The sequence below is a fragment of the Bubalus kerabau genome, chromosome 8, assembly GCF_029407905.1.
Source record: "Bubalus kerabau isolate K-KA32 ecotype Philippines breed swamp buffalo chromosome 8, PCC_UOA_SB_1v2, whole genome shotgun sequence".
NCBI classification, from domain to species: domain Eukaryota; kingdom Metazoa; phylum Chordata; class Mammalia; order Artiodactyla; family Bovidae; genus Bubalus; species Bubalus kerabau.
Genome location: NC_073631.1, coordinates 60805093 through 60830572, shown reverse-complemented (window position 1 = coordinate 60830572; position 25480 = coordinate 60805093). Strand labels below are relative to the sequence as shown.

The 25480-nt window shown below is 38.4% G+C and overlaps 1 protein-coding gene across 7 annotated transcripts in view; it reads right to left on the bottom strand.

Annotated features, from left to right (window-relative positions):
* IMMP2L (inner mitochondrial membrane peptidase subunit 2) overlaps positions 1 to 25480 on the bottom strand; it is a 984232-nt gene that overhangs the window by 155458 nt on the left and 803294 nt on the right. The window contains exon 1 of one of the 7 annotated variants that reach the window (XR_008717879.1): positions 7379 to 8458. The exons of the other annotated variants lie outside the window; for them this stretch is intronic. The gene's annotated coding sequence lies outside the window, so the exon portion shown is untranslated. Of the gene's footprint in view, positions 1 to 7378; positions 8459 to 25480 lie in introns of those variants that run through there. 7 annotated transcript variants of the gene reach the window in all.

The window sequence follows — 25480 nt, the reverse complement described above, 5'->3', positions numbered from 1 at the left end:
GCAAGGGTCTCCTGCATTATAGGCAGATTATTCACCTACTGAGCCATCAGTGAAGCCATATACATACACATGTGTATATATACATGATACATCTGCTTTATCCATTCATCTGTTGATGGACATTTAAGTTGCTTCCATATCCTGGCAATTATAGATACTCTAAAATATTTTAAATGTTATAAATATTTTCAATTAAAATGATGATTATATATGATAATATATGATATATATTATATAATGATGATTATATATCAACATGAATAACACTTTGATGATAACTAACCATAATCTTCATGACCCAGATAATCATGATGGTGTGATCACTCACCTAGAGCCAGATATCCTGGAATGTGAAGTCAAGTGGGCCTTAGAAAGCATCACTATGAACAAACCTAGTGGAGGTGATGGAATTCCAGTTGAGCTCTTTCAAATCCTGAAAGATGATGCTGTGAAAGTGCTGCACTCAATATGCCAGCAAATTTGGAAAACTCAGCAGTGGCCACAGGACTGGAAAAGGTCAGTTTTCATTCCTATCCCAAAGAAAGGCAATGCCAAAGAATGCTCAAACTACCGCACAATTGCACTCATCTCACATGCTAGTAAAGTAATGCTCAAAATTCTCCAAGCCAGGCTTCAGCAATATGTGAACCGTGAACTTCCAGATGTTCAAGCTGGTTTTAGAAAAGGCAGAGGAACCAGAGATCAAATTGCCAAGATCCGCTGGATTATGGAAAAAGCAAGAGAGCTCCAGAAAAACATCTATTTCTGCTTTATTGACTATGCCAAAGCCTTTGACTGTGTGGATCACAATAAACTGTGGAAAATTCTGAAAGAGATGGGAATACCAGACCACCTGATCTGCCTCTTGAGAAATTTGTATGCAGGTCAGGAAGCAACAGTTAGAACTGGACATGGAACAACAGACTGGTTCCAAATAGGAAAAGGAGGACGTCAAGGCTGTATATTGTCACCCTGCTTATTTAACTTATATGCAGAGTACATCATGAGAAACTCTGGGCTGGAAGAAACACAAGCTGGAATCAAGATTGCTGGGAGAAATATCAATAACCTCAGATATGCAGATGACACCACCCTTATGGCAGAAAGGGAAGAGGAACTAAAAAGCCTCTTGATGAAAGTGAAAGAGGAGAGTGAAAAAGTTGGCTTAAAGCTCAACATTCAGAAAACGAAGATCATGACATCTGGTCCCATCACTTCATGGGAAATAGATGCAGAAACAGTGGAAACAGTGTTAGACTTTATTTTTTGGGGCTCCAAAATCACTGCAGATGGTGACTGCAGCCATGAAATTAAAAGATGCTTACTCCTTGGAAGGAAAGTTATGACCAACCTAGATAGCATATTCAAAAGCAGAGACATTACTTTGCCAACAAAGGTCCGTCTAGTCAAGGCTATGGTTTTTCTGGTGGTCATGTATGGATATGAGAGTTGGACTGTGAAGAAGGCTGAGTGCCGAAGAATTGATGCTTTTGAACTGTGGTATTGGAGAAGACTCTTGAGAGTCCCTTGGACTGCAAGGAGATCCAACCAGTCCATTCTGAAGGAGATCAGCCCTGGGATTTCTTTGGAAGGAATGATGCTAAAGCTGAAACTCCAGTACTTTGGCCACCTCATGTGAAGAGTTGACTCATTGGGAAAGACTCTGATGCTGGGAGGGATTGGGGGCAGGAGGAGAAGGGGACGACAGAGGATGAGATGGCTGGATGGCATCACTGACTCGATGGATGTGAGTCTGAGTGAACTCCGGGAATTGGTGATGGACAGGGAGGCCTGGTGTGCTGCAATTCATGGGGTCGCAATGAGTCGGACACGACTGAGCGACTGAATTGAACTGAACCATAATCTGATCTTTGTATTGAAGTTCAAAGATTAAGAAACCTACTCTAAAAACAAACAAACATACAAAAAACAGTGAGAGTAATGACTTTGTTTTACATTTTTTGTAAAACTTTTTAATGTCTGTTTTAAGAAAAGACAGCTGAATTTTCATATCTGTATCCAATCTGTTGCATTATGCTGTTTTGCTTCAAGTATATGAAAAAAAGTTGGCCTCACATAGCAGCAGGTGTGTGGTTGAAGAGGGAGGTGCACTTCAACAGTCCTTTCACATTGCAGATATTCTTCTTTGACAGCATACCAAAACTCAACAGTGGTAGCTTCTTAAAGAATAATTGCAACATAGAATCTGAAATCCTACCAAAGAACTTAATAATTCTTAATAAGAGAGTCATGACTCTCTTACATTAAAAATCTATGTATTAGTCTTGAGGCATCCATATTATATTAACACACTTTGAATTGATCTTTATCTTTGTATGATTTTAACGCATGATTTTGTAACATTATGCACTGGTCACTTGGAAAATCCTAGTTTACTAGATTATGCAGATGTTTCAAATATAGTCTTATTTCATTATATAATAGTTTAAAATAACTTATAATATCACTAATCTTTTCACAAAAGTCCTTAGGAACTAAACAACTCTAAAGTTTATGGTAAAAGATACTGTGCCCAACTCTTTGTGATCCCATAGACTATATAGTCCATGGAATTCTCCAGGCCAGAACACTGGAGTGGGTAGCCTTTCCCTAATCCAGGCGATCTTCCCAATCTAGGGATTGAATCCAAGTCTCCCACATTGCAGGTAGATTCTTTACCATCTGAGCCACAAGGGAAGCTTTCCAAAATTAAAAATGGTGCTTAGAAGCACAATTCAATCATTGGAGACAAATACTGCTGTTGTTTTCCTTGAAGAGTTAAGTTCACTTTTATCAACTTTTGGGAAGATATCTGTCAAATACCAAAGTCTGGATAACTATACTGCAATCTATCAGTGATTTGAGCAAAAATGATGTTACCATGTGGGAGAAGGCAACGGCACCCCACTCCAGTACTGTTGCCTGGAAAATCCAATGGATGGAGGAGCCCGGTAGGCTGCAGTCCATGGGGTCGTTAAGAGTCAGACACGACTGAGCGACTTCACTTTCACTTTCCACTTTCATGCATTGGAGAAGGAAATGGCAACCCACTCCAGTGTTCTTGCCTGGAGAATCCCAGGGACAGAGAAGCCTGGTAGGCTGCAGTCCATGGGGTCGCACAGAGTCGGACACGACTGAAGCGACTTAGTAGTAGTAGTAGTAGATATTACCATGTACAACAGTGGCTTAGTTCAGTTGGCAACTCAATAATAGCACAAGTATCTTTACTCAAGACAGCCATTATACTTCAAAATGCTGCAAAAATAGGTACTTCTGATTTTATCACATAAAATATTAAAAAGGACATTGCACTCAAAGATTGAGACTTAATAAAACTAGTAATTCTACTCCTTCATCCGGGCATTCATAAATGAAACTGGCATTTTTCTTTTTTTCTGACAGCATATAATGAAGAAAACATTAATGCTAGTTCAACTTTGTGCCCTGATTCATGCTAAACCACCAACAGTTTTCCCACCATTGCTTTTGCACCATCAATGAAACTAAGCGAAAAGGGTAAACAATGCCTTAGCATTCTTAAAACACAGTTTTGACAGTCACAAACTTCTTAAAAGATCTTGGGGATGCTCAGTGTTGTGCAGACCATAGTTAGAAAACTGGTGCCTAAATCATCTCTATTTCAAAGTTGAGGAAACTGAGACATTAAGTAATCTACATAATGACAAACAGTAACAACACAACAGGAGAAATTCAAACCTAGGAATTCTAACCCCAAGTCCTGCTCTTTGAGGACTGCAGCACTGCTTAGGACATATTGCTGCCAATATTATCACAAAGTTCTTTTTACTAAAATTTTGCATTGGCCCTTTCTTTGCCCTCTGATATTATAATATACACTCATTCATCAAGTATTTAGATTGCTTCTACTATGAGCCAGGGACTGAGCCCCATGATGGGGATGCCAAAATGAATAAGGTATTGTGCTCACTTTCAAGGATTTCACATTGACTGGCAAGATAAATGAATAAACAACTACCTGTAATGCAGTGTGATAAATGTTGTAATAGTACTCCTTCCAGCATATTTTGGAGGCACAGCAGAGAGAGTGATCAATTCTACCCGAAGAGGGGAGATCAGGGGCTTAACCAACAAAGTACATTTGAGTCGGACTTGAAGGACAAATACATCATCTAATCTCTTTATTCACAGAATAGTCCTTCACATACTTGAATACAGTTATTGTGTGTTCTGCATAAGTTTTCACTACTTTGAATTAAGTATTTCCATTGCTTGAAGAATGTATTATGAGGATAAATATAGGAAACAAATCCCCAAATTATGGGATATGTCTTCTGAAAATACATGTCTATCGTTCTTTTGCAAATACATTTTTACATTTGTTAACATCAACCTGTAATTAATCATGAGACCCCACTGATTTTGCCTAATATCCAAATAGCTTAAGCCAAACCACAGTTGGGACAAATGCACAAACTGAACAGACTATTCACAAAATGCTGCAACCAGACTTTTTCAGTTATCTTTCTGCTAAGCCAGAGGTCAGAAAACTTTTTCCTTAAAGAACCAGACAGCAAATATTCTATGCTATGTAGGCCAGATGATCTCTGACATAACTATTCAGCTCTGCCTTACAATGTAAATGAATGGGTATGGTAGCATTCCAATAAAACTTTATTTATGGAACAGGCAGTAGACCACATATGCCCTCAGGAGAACTGTAGGAGACTTGGAATCAAGAGAACCAGCTTTTAATTTGACCTCATTATTAACCAGCTATGTGATCTTAGGCAAATTGCTCTACTCTGGCCCATGTTTCTTGTATCATTTCAAGGATCTTTAGATTATATAATCACTAATGGCCCTAAATTCCAAAGAATTACCTCAAAGAAACTCTTGTACCCACAGTATTCTTAATCCATTCCATCATGGAATAAACAGTGTGATTTTAGGTAATATTAATAGAAATGTTTACCTCAAATGAAAAGAGGGCAGGTCTACTTCACTCTGTAAAGTTCAATTATGAGTAAAACAATAATAAAATTGTGCAGGAGAAAGCAACCAGGGACCTAAAAACTCTGGAAACTTTAGCAAATCAAATATATTTGAAAGAACTGTATTAAAGAGTAGAAAGCAGAAACATAGTGGACATGATATTCTTCAAATACTTTGTTGTTTTAGTCACTAAGTTGTGTCCAACTCGTTAGCCACTGCATAGACCGTAGCCTGCCAGACTCTTCTGTCCACAGGATTTCCCAGGCAAGACTACTGAAGTGGGTTGCCATTTCCTTCTCCAGGGGATCCTCCCAAACCAGGAATTGAACCTGCACTTTCTGTATTACAGGAGGATTCTTTACCACTGAGCCATCTGGGAAGCCCTTCAAATGCTTAGAATCAAACAAAGATTAGAACTTAAAATATCCTAGGTCTGAATAATATTTCTGAGTTCTTGGTTCTGACCAATTTTAAATGCTGTGTCTTCTGAACCTTTGTAATATCTTAAGTCTGTAAAATTATTGCTCATAATAATGTTAAATTAACATCACTAACCTCTTATATTTGTACAGCCATTTAGTTTATATATCTTTGTGTAGCAGATCATTTGAACTTCCTGGCCCTATGAGATTGGAAAAGGTAAATATCGTAGTCTTTTTAGAAATAAGGAAGCCCAAATTCAAAAGGATTGTTCTCCACCTAGAGATTCTTGACATATGTCATAAAAAGTGGAGTGACTAAAGCTAAGCTTCCAGATCAGCTTTGAAAATATATACTAAACACTAAAAACAGACACTCACAAATAATCTGTAAAGCATCACCTCCTTTTTATTCTAGAAGGAAGGAGAACTTGGGGGAGTGGGATTTAGCTTACCAGCATCAAAGCATTGTAAACTTGGAAATAGTTGCCAAGTGCTTTTAGTGTTCAATTTACCTGGTTTTTCTAAGTGCTTAAAGCAAATGTAAATGCTTTATGACTACAGCTCATAAAATGTATGAGGGGGAGGAGGGGTGTCCTATATTAAAACAACCTTGACTAGGGAGGATTCTAAAAGCAAAGAATATTCCTTTCAATTTGATTGGCTTCATAGATAAAAGCCATATTCTTATAAAAATAAAATACAAGCAGCTGTGAATAATTCAAATCACTAAATGGCATGAATGGATTAATATTTTAATGTTATACTTGCCTTTTATCCAGACACAGCTTTGAACATAATAAATTTGGTTTCAGAACAAAATCCTCAAAATTCTGAGTTTTTTTTTTAATATGTATAATTAAATTCATCTTTGAAGGCTCCTGAAGGTTGTAGAGGGCAGAAGAAATGTATTTTTATTCAAATAAGCCAATCCGTGGGAGGCCTCCACAGTTCCCTACACAGAAAACTACAAAGAGTTGAGAAAGCAGCAGCAATTCGAAGCTCAGTTATCCAAAGAGAAAGACTATCATGGATCAGGAAATTCCTCTCCATCAGCTTGTTTTCCTGGACTTCGAGGATACCAGGAGGGGAGCAGCATTAAGCAAGTCACACGTGTGCCTGGTGCTCTTCCCTTTCACTCACCCTTCAATTGTTTAGGGTCAGATTGCTTATCACTAACACCCCAGGTTACCTTCTAAGGAAAAAAAAGTAAGAAAAGAATAATTTGTGGAATCCTTGGAAAGGAGAAAGGTACATTTCACTCTTGCGTGGAGCAAGCTGGAGGAATCCATGGACTGACTGTGCATACATGTCAAATGACTTGTAGCAATAGGGCGTGAAACTGCTCCACTTTTTCTTGCAGGCTGCCTCTTCCTAGAAGCTCAAGTTCTCCTAAGACTGTGGCTGGGAGAGGTGATATGCAGCACAATGGTTGCATCTTATGTGGGAATTGGTTTCTAAAATCAGTCTATTAGAAAAAAAAAAAAAAGCCTAAAATCAAAATACCCTTGAAAATCTCTTGTATTTTCCTTGAAGTATGGCTTTGGATACATAATCCACTAATTGTGCATATACATAATGTACTGGATATTATACAATTTATAAGCCAGAAGTCCAACTTGTAGCTGCCTCAAAAAAGCCATACAAAAATTTAAGGATTAGAATCAGTCTTGTGAGAAACTAATACCATCAGACATACAAGAAGCCACTCGGGGGTCACAGTCTCCCTAAAAGGAATGGAAGCAAATTATCCCTACTTTGTAATGTTAGACCCCCTTCTCTCTTCTTTCTGTTTTCATTCTCTTTCTGCATTCAGCCATCTCTCTACCTGACTAGGTATAAGTGACTTCAAGTCATCCTGGGCACTAAGGCACTCCTAGGCATTCGGAGTTTTATTTGTACCGGTTCTTTATTGTTGCTATAACCAATTACACAAACTTAAAACAATTAGATCATATGCAGGCTTGAAACAACACAGACCTTACCTCACAGGTCTGTAGGTCAGAGGGTGGGACCGGCTGCTCTAGGTTCTCTGCTCTGGGTTTCCCAGGGTTGAAATCAAGGTGTCCACTGTTTCTGGAGGGAATCCACTTGAAAGCTCACTCAGGCTGTTGGCTGAATTTACTTCCATGCAGCCACAGGACTGAGGTCCTACTTCCTCACTGGCTGTGGGGCAGGTGTCATTCTCAGCTTCTAAAGGCCACACATTGGCCCCGGCCCTTTCTCCATATTTAAAGCCAGAGGCAATGGATTGAGTCCGTCTCTTGTTCCAAATCTCTTGACCTCTACTCCTTTGGCTTCTTTCTTCTCCACTTTCTTCTTAAACTGCATCTCTCTGACTGACTCTCTTGGCCTTTCTTCTGTGATTCTCAAGGCGCATGTGATTAAACTGAACCCACCTGGAAAAATGCACGTTCCTTGCCCTCTTTTAAGACCAGCTGATGATTAACCTTATCTATCTATAAAGTCCTTCCATAGCAGTTCCTAGGTGAGGGTTTGATTGAAAAACGTCCTCTTGAGAAGACACTTTTATTATTCTGCCTATACACTGTAAAAACAGATTTCCGACCTCTCAAACACATTCCTTATATACCCTACATTATATTACACATTTAGCCAAAAGTCACAGGTGGCCAGGTTGGCAATTAAGATTTCACTGCAAAATGAAGAACCAAATGAAAACATATCAAAGAGGACTATTATAAGACATTACAAATATTTGAATTAAACAAAAGAGTTCAAAGAGCAGGTACAAAAATAAGCATGCAATAAAGGAAGACTGACAAAAATTCTAGAGGGAAAGAGCTTGCAGAAGCTTCATTTGTACTCTAGATATTTGGGGTCAGATATATTGAGAGGTGCCCAGATGTTATATTTTGCCAGGTGAAGTCTAAAGTGCTTAGTGCTTTGAAACAAAGATCTGTTCAATGCCCAGGTGAAAATCCCTAATTGAATCTAAAGATTCCAGCTGGGGTTTGAGATACTTCCAAACTGACTTGAATTCAAAAGCACTACATCATTCTGATTTGGGTATTTGCACTGTACTGTCTTTATCCTGGCATATTCTTGGGTTTTGCTAAATGACATTTGAGCAGAGTCAGCCATCCTGAAAGTCAGGATTCCTAAGAGTTAACATGTCACTTGGGCTTCCCACGTGGCTCAGTGGTAAAGAATCCACCTGTCAATATAGTAGACATGGTTTGATCCCTGGGTCAGGAAGATCCCCTGGAGAAGGGAATGGCAACCCACTCCAGTATTCTTGCCTGGGAAATCTCACAGACAGAGGAGCGGGCTACAGTCCACAACACCACAAGAGAGTCAGACATGATTTAGTGACTAAACAACAACAACAACTTTTTCTAGGCCCAATGGCCAGAGTTTTCACCACTCTCTTCAGCTGACAAGCCAGCCTCCCTTAATTCTTTCATAGTCTAAAAGGGGACTGCTGGTGGCATGTTTTGTAGCTTCTCTGTCACTTTACCTGGTCTGGAAGCCAAGGGGTGGCTCGGAGCATTGTGAAATCCAAGCGTACTCTGTACATCCCTACATCCACCCAGAACTGAGTTTATATCGTGTGACCTGCCAGTGACCCTTGGACAGGCATTTCACGGGTATTTGACACTGACGACGGTGAACAGGTCCCCTTTCCCCACAAAAGTACCATAAAGCAACTTAGAATTGTTCGTAGGAATTCTAGAGACCAAAAATGACTGAGTAATTAGAAAATAGGGGAGAGATTAAGTTTTTTCTCACCATTTAAAGGATATAACCACATATGATATAAAATGACTTTTTGACCTGAGAAGCTGACTTTGGTAACAGGTCAGTAGGAGAAAGGATTAGACGTGTTTTCTCTGCTTCTTCCAGTGCATTTTCTGATCTGTTTTCCTCTGGAAACTCTACAGATGATGCACAATGCCAAGTTCCTCCCCACCATTCCTTATTGATTATACAAGAGGTAATCAATAAACCTTGAATGGTGCTGCTCTTACTTAACTGAAAGGTCATAGAAAAATTTTCACATTGGAACTCAAAATCATGGGAGATATTCACTCCAAAACAAAGGAAAGTAGATCTCTTAGAAGAATTCTAATCATTAAATCAAAGCATCCTTAATTAAGTATGCCCTTCCACCTACGGGCACTGTTATACCATTTGATGGCATGTCTGATTCCCAGAGGATTCATCAGTTCAGTCATGTCCAACTCTTTGCGACCCCATGAATCGCAGCACACCAGGCCTCCCTATCCATCACCAACTCCCGGAGTTCACCCAAACTCATGTGCGTCGAGTCGGTAATGCCATCCAGCCATCTCATCCTCTGTCATCCCCTTCTCCTCCTACCCCAAATCCCTCCCAGCATCAGGGTCTTTTCCAATGAGGATTCATAATATATTCATTAAGGTAAAACATAATATTAAATCTTCAGCTTTTTCAGAAGTTCAGTATTAGAAAGAACTTTTATGGCGATGGGGTTTCCCTGGTGGCTCGGACAGTAAATGCAGGGGATGCCAGCAATGCAGGGACCAGGGATCAATTCCTGGGTAGGGAAGATCCCCTGGAGAAGGGAATGGCTACCTGCTCCAGGATTCTTGCCTGGAGAATCCCATGAACAGAGGAGGTTGGCAGGCTACAGTCCGTGGGGTGGCAAAGAGTCAGACACAACTGAACAATCAACACTTTATAGCAATGGCCATTTCTGTGCTCTTTTAATAAAATATTTACATTATCCATTTATTTTATATTACAGAATGCCAAATAGACATATGTGATGTTTCTCCTGTATTTCAATTCTAGCTCAGGAGTTATTAATTGGTATCTATCCCTATCCCCATCTTCTGGTTTTAACTGGACAGCAAAGACTCTGGTTTGGTTTGGTTTTAGTTTGAATTTCTTTGGATGGGGCAAACACAAGCTGTACCATTCTCCACGGTTCACACCAAGCCTCATCCTCCTTCCCCTTCTGGCCTGTGCACTGCAGCCCCTGAGATGAAAGCTCATAAATGAAAGCTCTCTTCAGTTCAACACGGAGAACTAGGTAAACCAAAATATCTTTTTTTTTTTTTTTTCCCCTCTGGTTTTGAATAACTTGAGTTAGGTTTAGTGCTCATCTATATTAATAAATTCATTTGAAGTTGATTCTAACTTTTCTTCCTTATAATTTCATTGCTTGTTCTGAGTTTATTTTGAATTTATTAGCTTTTTCCTGCAACTTATAGTTTCAAGTCTTCTCAAAAACAATAAATCTTAATTATATTTATAAATAGGGTCTTCCACAAAAACATACCAGATATAGTTGCCTCTCTAGTACATGCAATTTATTACAGCCCTTTTCCAGCCTAGAAACAGCCACCAGACATAAAGCAGGCCTCATCTGCCAGATTAACACAAAGAAGTTAACAAGGGCTTAAGCCAATATACACATTACATACTTAAGGGGATGCGAACATGCCACTCCAAAACATTCTGATTTGGCTATTGAGTATTTTGAGCTGAAGACACTTAAAAGATAGCAGATGTAGGAAGGGGTCTCCAACCTCTTCCTTTACACTTAAAAGCAGATCATAAAATTTCCCATAGGAGAGATGAACTCCCTGTACGAGGAGAACATTCTTCTCACTGGAAACTGGGGACCTAGAAATGGACCTGTAGAAGCAAATCAACTAAAATAACCCTTGTCTTCCATTAGTTTCCCCCATATATCTCATAATCATATTCCCACAATTTACTGCCCCCATCTAAAACTCCTTTGTCTTGTAATTTCTCCACAAATTTATTATTATTTGTTTAAAAAAAAAGTATATAAATTCTCAGTCCTAACTGCTTATTTGAGCCCCCCTTTTTCTTATAAGGAACCTCATGTGCCCATAAAGTATTTAAATGTTTTTCTCATTCATCTATCTCATATCAGTTTAATTCTCAGGCCCAGCCACAGAACCTAAAAGGATAGAAGAAGGATTGTCCTCCCCCACCATGCATATACAAATTAGCGCAAATCAATTTTGCAAGGATGTGTCTAATTGTTCTAGCAACTGATCATAAGAGGTACCAGTGACAAAATAGGACCTAGGCACAGGAAGGAAGGAAGTTTTGCCTCTTTCCTTCCTTCCTTCCAATTGTGTCACCATTATTGGAACAAAGAACTAAATTTTTATGTTTAAAGCTTTTGTAGTTTAGTATTTATTACATAATGAAAAACATATCACTGAATTCCAGTCAGGTTGAAGAGAAACTTACAGCATGTGACAGCACAGATTATGAAAACAGTCTAGGGCTGGGCTTGCTTCCTGCTACAGAGAATTGTACAGATTAATAAAAAACTTAACAGAAAGCAAAAAAAGAACTGATCACAGTCAGCGATGGTGAACCTCTCAGAGATCCTGACTTTGGGAAGCAAAACAGAACATGATTCCGTGTCACAGGTGCTTTTTGCATCTGCCAGAAGTCCACTCTCTTACCATGTCACCAGTCAGCCTCAGAAGAAGAGATGAGACATCATCACTGAGAGTGCAGAAGTGGCTTCAGTGAGAGCATTCATCTGGAAATTTCTTCCTGACTATGGACCAGACATATCAGTGCCATGTGGGATCCTAATGTCATTGTATGAGGACCCCAAGAAAGAATAATTACATAAAATAGATAACTAAGTCCCCTCTAGTGCTCAGAGCAGGAAAACCATTTGCTTCACCAAAGAAAGAAAACATAGCAAAAAAGAAAACAATAAAGAAAACAAATCCTTACTGCTAATGTATCAAAAAAAATATAGCTAAGGGACCCATCTTAGTAATGATGAGAGATAACTTCTCTGGATGGGAGTAGTATGACTCTATCATTGCGTGTTGATGAATAAAGGCATTTATTATGTGAGACCAAAGATCTGACCCACCTACCAAATATGGGACATGACAGTACTTTTTACAATTTTTGTCCTCAAAAATCTCAGATTAGCAAGGAAAGACTCTTCGAAAAAGACTCCTCTTCTGTCAAGAAGTCTTCCTAAACATCTATAGAGCCTAGGACCAAGGAAAACCAGAAAGTAGAGAATACGACCAGGGGTAGCAGAGCCAGGAAAAAAAAAGTTAGTTGGTTGTAGATGTCAACTTATTTCCCTGACATATTTTCCTTTGTTCCCCAAAGGCAGTTCTGAGCTAAACTTCGTAGCTATATTTCTGTTCCTAAATCTTTTTTCTTTCTTTGTGAATTTAACTGGGCAGAAATAATATCTATCATCATTGCATATATGAAACTATATTCAACAAATGCTAAATAATAAAATATTTAAAACATTTTTACTATCCTGTGTATTATTCTCAGTGTCTGTTTTTTCTTATTCTTCTCATTTAACAAATCTTTCTTCAAATGTATCACATTAGGGGGCTGCTGTCTACCCTGATGGGTCATTGACTTTGTAGAGCATGGCATATGCGGAATTGAACATTGTAATTACATTTAGACCCAGGGCAACACCCAATTGTTCACTCTTATTTGTAGCTGGAAGCACCTACAAATGACATGTTTTAATGAATTACAGATCCTGTGGTGAGTTAATAGGATAACAAATCTCAGTCAGTATTGCATCAGTTGGGGTGGGGAGAAGCTGATCTCTTTGTAAACATATAACCTGGCAGAAACAGTTAAGAAATGATAAGGTTGAGTTAATATTAGTCCTTGTATTCTTACTGCTGTGTCGACCTATTCAGTTGGGTAGGCTGGCTGTTTCCCAAAATTTCTCTGAGGGTAAGACCTGAATTTACAAATATTGCTGTAATTTGGAGAAGAGGTGTGTGAATATGTGAAAGTCATTCAGTTGTGTCCAACACTTTGAGACCCTAAGGACTGTAGCCCGCCAGGCTCCTCTGTCCATGGGGATTCTCCAGGCAAGAATACTGGAGTGGGTTGCCATTTCCTTCTCCAGAGGATCTTCCCAACCCAGGGATTGAACCCAGGTCTCCCACATTGCAGGGGAATTCCTTACAATCTGGACTGTCAGGGAAGATCTCTTTTATTGCAGGCAGATTCTTTACCATCTGAGGACCATGTATTGCCCTTGCACTTCAGATGGCTGGTATGGAAGAATGAAACACAAAGCATTAATGAGATTCTATTTTATTTTTGGGCTTCCCTGGTGACTCAGTGGTAAAAAATCTGCCTGCTAATGCAGAAGACACAGGTTCAATCCCTGGGTTGGGAAGACATCCTGGAGAAGGAAATGGCAATCCACTCTAGTATTCTTGTCTGGGAAACCCCATGGACAGACGAGCCTGGCAGGGTACAATCTGTAAGTCACAAAAGAGTCGGACATGACTTAGCAACTAAACAATAACAATTTTATTTTTACCCATCAAATTTGAAAAATGGAAAAGACGGATAATATCCAGTACTAGTACGGATGCCTAGGAATGCAATGGAACTCATTCACTGCTACTGGCCATGTTTAGAGCTATCACCTTTCCGGAAAGTAACATGGTAATGGAATCTTTCTGACCGAGGAATCAAACACCTGGTCTCCTGCATTGCAAGCAGACTCTTTACCATCTAAGCTACCAGGGAAGCCCTAATATACATTACAACTTAAAGGTAAAGGTACCTTTTGAATCAGCAATCTAAGATTGGGGGATTTTTTTCATATACATTTGAAAGAGCATACATAAGGATTTCTGTATAGTCATTTACTATAGTATTGTCAGTAATGGTACAAGACTGGAAGTAACGTGAATGTTGATCAATAGAGGAATGATTAAAGAAAACATATGACTCCCATATTATGGAATATTATACAAATATTAAAAAGAATGGATTGCATCTATAAGTATTGACATCAGGGAAATGCATATGATACATTATATAAAAGGAAACAAGTGACAGAATATATGTATAGTATCATTCCAGTTTAGGAAAAGGAGGGAGAAAAGAGGGAGAAAGAAGAGTAAAGCAGGCATGGGGTAGGGGAAGACAAAAAAAATGAAACAGGAAAGTTAAGGGAAAAAGCAAAACTGTGTTTCTATGAGTGCTTATCTATCTTCATAAGAGCATGGAGAAGGAATGCTATGCTGCAGATAGCTATCTATCTATCTATCTATCTGCATAACAATGGTTATCTTAGGTAAGCATCTGAATGCAGAGTTCCAAAGAATAGCAAGGAGAGATGAGAAAGCCTTCCTCAGTGATCAATGCAAAGAAATAGAGGAAAACAACAGAATGGGAAAGACTAGAGATCTCTTCAAGAAAATTGGAGATACCAAGGGAACATTTCATGCAAAGATGGGCTCAATAAAGGACAGAAATGGTATGGATCTAACAAAAGCAGAAGGTATTAAGAAGAGGTGGCAAGAATACACAGAAGAACTGTACAAAAAAGATCTTCACAACCCAGATAATTATGATGGTGTGATCACTCACCTAGAGCCAGACATCCTGGAATGTGAAGTCAAGTGGGCCTTAGAAAACATCACTATGAACAAACCTAGTGGAGGTGATGGAATTCCAGTTGAGGTATTTTAAATCCTGAAAGATGATGCTGTGAAAGTGCTGCACTCAATATGCCAGCAAATTTGGAAAACTCAGCAGTGGCCACAGGACTGGAAAAGGTCAGTTTTCATTCCAATCCCAAAGAAAGGCAATGCCAAAGATGCTCAAACTACCACACAATTGCACTCATCTCACACACTAGTAAAGTAATGCTCAAAATTCTCCAAGTCAGGCTTCAGCAATACGTGAACTGTGAACTTCCAGATGTTCAAGCTGGTTTTAGAAAAGGCAGAGGAACCAGAGATCAACTTGCCAACATCCGCTGGATCATGGATAAAGCAAGAGAGTTCCAGAAAAACATCTATTTCTGCTTTATTGACTATGCCAAAGCCTTTGACTTGGCTTCAAAATCACTGCAGATGGTGACTGCAGCCATGAAGTTAAAAGACGCTTACTCCTTGGAAGGAAAGTTATGACCAACCTAGATAGCATATTCAAAAGCAGAGACATTACTTTGCCAACAAAGGTCCATCTAGTTATCTAGTTATCTAGTGGATCACAAGAAACTGTGGAAAAATCTGAAAGAGAGAGGAATATCAGACCACCTGGCCTGCCTCTTGAGAAACCTATATGCAGGTCAGGAAGCAATAGTTAGAACTGGACATGGAACAACAGACTGGTTCCAAATAGGAAAAGGAGGACGTCAAGGCTGTATATTGTCACCCTGCTTATTTAACTTATATGCAGAGTACATCATGAGAAACGCTGGGCTGGAAGAAGCACAAGCTGGAATCAAGATTGCCAGGAGAAATATCAATAACCTCAGATATGCAGATGACACCACCCTTATGGCAGAAAGTGAAGAGGAACTAAAGAGCCTCTTGATAAAAGAGGAGAGTGAAAAAGTTGGCTTAAAGCTCAACATTCAGAAAACGAAGATCATGACATCTGGTCCCATCACTTCATGGGAAATAGATGCAGAAACAGTGGAAAGAGTGTCAGACTTTATTTTTTGGGGCTCCAAAATCACTGCAGATGGTGACTGCAGCCATGAAGTTAAAAGACGCTTACTCCTTGGAAGGAAAGTTATGACCAACCTAGATAGCATATTCAAAAGCAGAGACATTACTTTGCTAACAAAGGTCCATCTAGTTAAGGCTATGGTTTTTCTGGTGGTCATGTATGGATGTGAGAGTTGGACTGTGAAGAAAGCTGAGCACCAAAGAATTGATGCTTTTTGAGCTGTGATGTTGGAAAAGACTCTTGAGAGTCCCTTGGATTGCAAGGAGATTCAACCAGTCCATCCTAAAGGAGATCAGTCCTGGGTGTTCATTGGAAGGACTGTTGATAAAGCTGAAACTCCAATATTTTGGCCACCTCATGCAAAGAGTTGACTCATTGGAAAAGTCTCTGATGCTGGGAGCAATTGGGGGCAGGAGGAGAAGGGGACGACAGAGGATGAGATGGCTGGATGGCATCACTGACTCAATGCACATGAGTTTGAGTGAACTCCAGGAGTTGGTGATGGACAGGGAGGCTTGGTGTACTGCGATTCCTGGGGTCGCAAAGAGTCAGACACGACTGAGCAACTGAAATGAACTGAACTGAACTGAAGGGTTTTATTTTATGTATGTATGTCTGACACATGGGTAACTGTTGTTGACCCCACCATTGTTTAAGAACAACAGCACAATCCAAAGAAGACAGGGTGATGTAGACCATATAGGGACCTCCAACTGCTTGGTGGGAAGGAACCAACTTTTAGTTGGATGAAGCTTTAAGATAACTGAAGTGGAATTCAGATTCAGTCAGTAGTTATTTGAGTCTTTAATCCTATCTTCCTAAAGAATCTTTGAGTATGCCTTCTTAGTAAATGTAAATTTATTTATAGCCAATATGTATATTCTACTATTAATCAACATTTTGACTTAATTTTTGATGAAAGTATATAGAAGTAGGTATATTATTATTTTTTTCTTAATGCATCCCAATGGATCATTCTTTATGTTTATTGTGAATTGTATCTCTTTGGGATCTATGGTTTTACTGGTCCTAATGATTTATTTATTAAATGCATTTATGAGTTCCATTAAAAAAACTGAGGGGCTTCTCTGATGGCTCAGCAAGTAAAGAATCCACTTGCAAGGCAGGAGACACAGCAGATGCGGGATCAAACCCAGATCCCTGGGTTAGGCAGGTCCCCTGGAGAAGGAAATGGCACCCCACTCCAGTATTCTTGCCTGGGAAATCCCATGACAGAGGAGCCTACAGGCCATGGGGTGGCAAAAGAGTCAGACATGACTGAGCAACTAAGCACAGCACACAGCACAGAAAAATTGAACAGCTAGTTTATTTGAGTCAGAAAAACATCAAAAGGAGAAATCCCTGTCATCAATTAATGTAGCCTTAAATGTTTTAAGATCTAGTGATTTTACTTCCCACAAGCACTCTAGGTTTATTAGATGTCCTTATCAATATGACCGATTTAACAACACAATCAATGTCACATGAATTCTTCAACAATTCATTTCAGTGTTATTAGCTGTCCCTTAAATCCCTTGATTTAAGCCACTTTAATATACAAACATACAAATTTAAACAAAAGATAGATTAGGAGACGTTGATTCACATAATAAAGGGATTATTTTGTTCAGTGAGAAACAGATCTTGGAATATCTTTAAGTAACTAAGTTCATTAATTATTTTGTGAAATTATGCTATTTATAGATTGACATCAGCAGAAACATCAGGTGAACAAAGTGATATTCATTAGGACTTGTAAATAACACAACCAATTGAAACAAACAAACAACAAAAGGCCTATTAGACTAATCCAGATTGTGATAAAAAGTGTATAGATTTACCAAAAATCCATACTTATGACAGAAAAGATCAGTCCTTAAAGCATATGTTGGGTGTGGCTCCCTGAACTGCTGCCTTCTCTCACAGCTATCCTTCTACCCAAGTACTCAAATATATACACACCCAGATTAATGATTTGAGAAAGTTCAGTGAAGTTCAAGTCCCAGAATTTAGCAAACACATTTTAGTGTGTTGAAACATTTAAAGATTTCACCATTGTTCCCCATTGTTCCACTCATCAATTGAACATCTACTAAGATAGATATTCCCTGTTGGCACACAACCCTCCTTCCCTTGCTTCCATCTATTCTCTTCTTTTCTCCATCTTTCTCTGTGCCCATAGATGCAGTCTTTGATGGAGTATATTGATAGGCTTGTCTAGTCCCTGGCTGTTTAGGGGGTTTAGCCAGTAATAGGCCAATGAAAAGCATTGTGAAGGCATCAAAGAATGAGGCTGTCTTTCTGCCCGGCTTCAGTTTTACAGTAGCCTGAAGTCCTCTAAGGGCCACAGCTCTTGCCAGCAGTTCTCTCTTAGAGCAAGAAGCTCAGCTACAGCCCTTTCAGATCCTGGTACCCTCTCCACAATTCTGACCCTCAGGCCTAGGAGTAGTAATAGCTCTCCACTATTGCTTTGTTGTCCTCCACCTCTTATCCCTGCTCACATCTTTATAAATAGTCCCCTCACTAAACACTCCTCAGTTACACCAACGAAATGTGCCATCTCTTTTCATTATGGGATCCTGACCCATACTTTGACACGTTAAGAATCTACTAAGAATGCTGTTAACACATAGAAATAAATTATAAATTGTTTCTGCTCTCAAACAGTTTATAGTTTTTGAGAGCACTAACTGATATTGTTAGTTAAGATTTGCTTAGATAGAGGTGAGAAGGTGAGTGTATTGTCACATTAATGCAGGGGAAAAAGAATGGTAGAACATTCCATGAAATGATTTATTATCTAAATGCTAGCTTGAAATAATTTAAATTTATATATGACAGAATGAAACTGTATTCAGAAACACTATATCAAGACTTTACAAAATGTCTATCTTTCTATAATTTGTGTACACGCAATGTGATGTTTGTAAAAGCAATGAAAAATTATCTGCCTTTGCCCAAACGGATAATTTCATACACATACTTATGAAAAAATTTCTTGTTTATTTTCTGTATACTATTTTTTTTTAAACTTTTGCATACAAGCCCACACACTAAACTTTCTCTCAGAGACTATATAAAACTATATGGTATTAATGGAACTGTTAATTACACATTTTAGCAATCTGGAGGGGATAAACTCAATTTTGGTAATATTTAATTATAATAAACAATTGGCTGGGTTCTAGCAGTGAGAAAGCACTAATTGTTCAAGCAAAAAAGATACTATTTAATGCCATTTATTTAATTCAGTGGTTCATTCAATAAAACAGAAAAAAGTAGCACCTTTACATGTATAGTTAACTTTAGACTTTAAAGCCTTGGATTTGAATATCCATGTCAGAAGGATTAAAAAGAGTATAATACATGCTCCTCAACAGAATAGTTACTTCAAAAATTTCAATTGACAGTTATACGTTCTCAATGTATAAACAACAGATGAAATGACTAAAAATAAAAAAAGATAGCGCCTCTCCTTAAAATCCTATCATGGGAAATCTGCATGAAAATTAATGATAGATTACAAAGCAGGATCAGTTCTCTATAGGTATTTATTTTTAGATAACTAGTAAGGCTAATCTAGAATCATTTAGTTTAATTAGACTTTTGACATATATTCCCACATGAATATGTTCATGCTACTTTATAGTTTCCTGGATTTCTTTCATCATAATAAATTTGTCATTCACAGTGCATTTCAAATCAGATGTTACATGACTTCACTAGACATATTATAGAATTAACAAATACTAGAATACTGGTGCTTGAAGTCTTCTTTTAAGAAATGGGGTTTAGGGGGAAATAATTTATAGGTAAGAGTTACTGAATACAAGTTGGATTATATCTGGATTGGCAAAGAGAAGGTGCTTAAGCATTTGCAGAAGTAACTAGAATGAACGAGTCCATTATCAAATTATATCTAAGAAAAGAATTAAGATTTTGAAATTTGCCTCTGTCCCAGTGGCCTGGTTTTCAAAATGGTATAAACATAAATATATCTTCATTAAAATAAACACTAGGTCAGTAAATTTCAAATTCATAAAGTATATTCAACGTTTTGAACTCTAGAGTACCAAGTGATATATTAACAGTGCAGACATACATTAAAGCACTTAGCATGAAAACTGTCCACTGTAAAATGGGGCAGAAACACATTAAATATTCTTATGCATCTCAAGTCCAAAAGGATTAGAATTTAGAACATATGTGGGATCAGTTACGCAAAATGGATTCAATAGTTTCTCCAATCATTTTCTCATTATTTTGAGTTTTGTTCCCCCTGTACTTTTGAATCTAATGAACAGGAAGAACAAAAAGGAAATATTTAAATAATTTATTTTTGTTTATTTGGCTGGAATAGCAAAACACGAAACATGGACTGAACATAATTAGCTCCTCTGCACTGTGATTCCAAATCTCTATGGATGCGGGGCCAGCTGACCAGATGGTGTGCCTTAGCATAACGCCTTTGAAAAGAGGTGTGAGTTTAGGGCCACAGGTCACAGGACAACAGAGGCAGATTATGATGGGGAAATGACATATTCAACTAGGAAAGCCTGGGGCTGGCAACTGCTGCTGGGCTCTGAAACCAAAGGGCAAACCACAGGCCACCTTCCACACGCCCCTGCTCTATCTCAGCATTTGGTTGCTCCTGTGTTTTAACCTTTAATTGGGGTTAGAGGGACAAGTGATTCTGAGAGATCAGAGGAACAAGAGAGAAGAGGGAAGAAAATCGGTTTCCAAAATATTCATAACTGGTCATGCCGAGAAAAGGATTTGTGGACAAAGAGTCGGACATGACTGAGCAACTGAAGTCATTCCTCTAAATCACATTGTATACAAAGGGAATTTCTCAAAAAAAAAAAAAATTTTGCTCTTAATCAATGAGACTGATTGGCTACCAGTCTGCCTTATGACTAAGACTGACAGAGTTTAATGGAAGAGATGCTTAATTGCAGAAAAGCAATGGAAGAAATTCATTAGAGAAGTCTTGAAACCTGAAAATTATAGACAAGGCAGGCTACCCAAATGGAAATTGAGCAATTTAAGATGTCTTAATTAGGTTCAAAACAGAGCTTAGAAAAACTTAATTAGCTCTATCGAATCAGAGAATCAGATAAAAAAATTCTAAGATAAAATGCATAGTCATTATTGGATTACTCATGATGATCTATCTGTACAGTGTTGCTCTGGTGATAAGAAAGTCAACTTTTATGAGGAATAACAACAATAACAAAAAGACAGAGGATAGTGAGCACAGACCTTAAATAGTACTGCATTCATTCCTAACCTTGAAGGTTTAAGAAGATGATTTAATAACTGTCTCCTGTCAAATTATCTTAAAGAAATCCAAAAACGGTATGCAGAGGGGAACTTAATTTCAATTTTGTTGGCAAAATATTAGAAGAAAAAAGAAACCAAATGTTCCAATTTATTATTCATTTGAGAGCTATAAATTTACATAAACCTGTGATTCAAAGGTGATAATGGTATGCGTATGGAGGGGGCCAACCAGTTAACAGAATTCTGTAATTACTAGATAAGAAGCGGTCATTCAGGTTAAAAATAAAGGGTGACTAGAGGAGTAGAGCAATATTTATAGTAACTACAATCTTAAAGCTTGTGGCTCATTCAGTCGTGTTTACTGGGCAAATAAGTCTCAAGCACTGTGCTGGGAATACATCTGAGAACAAAATATACAAGGTCCCTGACATAGTGGAGACTAAAGGCTAGTAAACAGGATAGACTTTAAACAAAATGACAGAGGCGAACATAAATCACCCATTGAAATAAGCATCATAAAATGTACAAAGCACCAAACTGAGATGATTCTAGGGAAATGTGATTTGGGGAGGGCCTCAGGGAAGTGGTATCCACACCTGAACCTGGAGTTGGAGGGAGGAACAGCTAACAGCTAATTGGTGCCCAGGCAAGACTATCCCCTGCAGAGGGGTCTGGGGCAGCTGAGGACAGTTTCCAGGGAAGTGGGGGGAGGGGAGGAGCGACAGACTGGAGGAGGAGGAAGAGGCAGCAGGCCAGAAAAGATTGTGGATTTCACACCAAGGCTTGGGATCTAAGTGAAGCATGAAGCCTTTGGATGGATTTAAGCAGAAAAGTGACATGATTAGATTTGCATTTTAAAAAGATTACTGTCACTGCCCACACTGCCTACAGAGAGGTCTCTGGATTCTTAGAGCACACCTGTTAGTGCATTCATTTAATATTCTTTTGAGAAACATTTTTCAGCATCTATTGTTTGCCAGTTCCCCTGAAGAGATGGGAAATGTGAAGATCAATAAGGCTTAGATTTTGCTTTTCAGAAATATTACAAATTAGTAAATAAATCTGATTTATTAGAGGTAAATGTATATTTAGAGGCATGTACAAAATGTTCAGGGAAACAAGGGGAAAGGATACAAAAGTGACAAACATTGAACTGCTTCCTATGGGGGAAGATATTCCAGCTAATAGCAATGGCAAAATAATGGAGGCATATGAGAGTATGGAATGAAATGGAGAACGAAGTTCAGCAATGTTGCACTTAAGGGAAAAAACAAAAAAAAAAACAATGGGGAAAAGTAAACCTGTGACAAATGGATGGGATCGACCGGGCTATTTTATGTGCCAAGGGATTTGAACTTTATCTTGTGTTCAGTGAGGACACTTGGATGAATTTAAGTCAGACAAGATATTGCATTTTAGAAAGATAATTACAGATCCATGCAAAAGAGTAACTGGAGCAGGAAGGTACTAGTAACAGGGAGAACAGTTAAGAAAATTCTCCAGTAGTTCAGAGGAGAGATGCTGTTACAGACTGAATTTCTATGTGCCCCCCAATTTATATGCTAAAATCTAATCCCCAATGTTATAGTTACTTGGAGGTGCCACTGGGAGGTATTAGGTCATGAGGGTGGAGCCCCCATGAATAATATCCATGCCCTTATGGGAAGAGGCAAGAGAGCTGAAAAGTTCTCTTTCTGCCAAGTAAGGACACAAAAAGTCATCAGTCTACAACGTGGAAGAAGGTCTTCACCAGAATCTGACCACACTGGGACCCTTGATCTCAGATTTTCAGCCTTTAGAAATCCAGTAAATACATTTCTGCTATCTATAAGTCAACAACTCTATGTTAGTTTGTTATAGCAGCCCAAGATGACTAAGATGACTAAGATATAACCTCCACAATGGAGTGTAGAGATGCCCTGGATGGATACAATTGCTCTCTCAATTCCCTCACACTTCTATCTTTGCTTCTCCTGAAACCACCTGTGGCCAGGAATTTTACTGGAGAGTTACCAGGTTCCCCTGCATGTTCACCAAAGACAACATAAGGATCTCTGGAGTCAAGCTGCAATGAAGAGGATTAGAAGAAGAGTCCCAGAAATGGAGGCTGGAGAGCCCTGGACACACATATTTCCCTACTTTCTCATTTTGTCTAGGAAATTGGGTAGCTTGTGCTTCCACCTCCCAATTCTCAGCAGCTGAAATTTTAATGTGTGCCATAATTTTAGTATTTCAACCTAAAATTCAAGAGAGCAGCTGATTCTGTGCTAGAGTATACTCAGATCTCTCTCTCACATTCCTTTCCCCTCTCTTTTATTCATTGGTCTTATATATTATTTATTTTTATATCTGTCTTCTTTAGCACCTAGCACAGTGCTTTGCAAGTAGTACATAATATCAGCTTACTGTTCATTTAGGGCTTCCCAGGTGGCACAGTGGTAAAGACTCTGCCTGCCAATGCAGGAAACACAAGAGATGCAGGTTTCATCCCTGGGTCAGGAGGATTCCGTGGGGTAGGAAAGGGCTTGTGCTGGTATTCTTGCCTGGAAATTCCATAGACAGAGGAGCCTGGCAGGCTGCAGTCCATGCGGTCACAAAGAGTTGGACACAACAGAGCACAGCACCACCACATAGTGACAGTAACGAATGAGTGATGAGTGAAAAATACATGTTCATTATTTATTTTTGTTTCAGTCTTAGAACTTTGGAAAAGTATCAGCTCCACTCCCCAACTCCCAGAATTAGAATTATTTATGGCAAGATCTGATCATTACTATTTTTTAAAAGCTCCTAGGTAATTCTCCTCTGTCGCCAGCTTAAGATCTCTTATCCTATAAACTCCTGTTATGCCACATTCTCAAATATTGCATTTCTATACATTTAACAACATGGACACAAAAAATGTTGCTTATCACACAGTCAGAGATTCTTCAATATTCGCAAATCAATCAATGTAATACACCACATTAACAAATTGAAAAATAAAAACCATATGATTATCTCAATAGATGCAGAGAAAGCCTTTGACAAAATTCAACATCCATTTATGATAAAAACTCTCCAAAAAGCAGAAATAGAAGGAACATACCTCAACATAATAAAAGCTATATATGACAAACCCACAGCAAACATTACCCTCAATGGTGAAAAATTGAAAGCATTTCCTCTAAAGTCAGGAACAAGACAAGGGTGCCCACTTTCACCATTACTATTCAACATAGTTTTGGAAATTTTGGCCACAGCAATCAGAGCAGAAAAAGAAATAAAAGGAATCCAAATTGGAAAAGAAGAAGTAAAACTCTCACTGTTTGCAGATGACATGATCCTCTACATAGAAAACCCTAAAGACTCCACCAGAAAATTACTAGAACTAATCAATGACTATAGTAAAGTTGCAGGATATAAAATCAACACACAGAAATCCCTTGCATTCCTATACACTAATAATGAGAAAACAGAAAGAGAAATTAAGGAAACAATTCCATTCACCATTGCAACGGAAAGAATAAAATACTTAGGCATATATCTACCTAAAGAAACTAGAAGACCTATATATAGAAAACTATAAAACACTGGTGAAAGAAATCAAAGAGGACACTAATAGATGGAGAAATATACCATGTTCATGGATTGGAAGAATCAATATAGTGAAAATGAGTATACTACCCAAAGCAATTTATAGATTCAACGCAATCCCTATCAAGCTACCAACAGCATTCTTCACAGAGCTAGAACAAATAATTTCACAATTTGTATGGAAATACAAAAAACCTCGAATAGCCAAAGCGATCTCGAGAAAGAAGAATGGAACTGGAGGAATCAACCTACCTGACTTCAGGCTCTACTGCAAAGCCACAGTTATCAAGACAGTATGGTACTGGCACAAAGACAGAAATATAGATCAATGGAACAAAATAGAAAGCCCAGAGATAAATCCACGCACATATGGACACCTTATCTTTGACAAAGGAGGCAAGAATATACAATGGATTAAAGACAATCTCTTTAACAAGTGGTGCTGGGAAATCTGGTCAACCACTTGTAAAAGAATGAAACTAGAACACTTTCTAACACCATACACAAAAATAAACTCAAAATGGATTAAAGATCTCAACGTAAGACCAGAAACTATAAAACTCCTAGAGGAGAACACAGGCAAAACACTCTCTGACATACATCACAGCAGGATCCTCTATGACCCACCTCCCAGAATATTGGAAATAAAAGCAAAAATAAACAAATGGGACCTAATTAACCTTAAAAGCTTCTGCACATCAAAGGAAACTATTAGCAAGGTGAAAAGACAGCCTTCA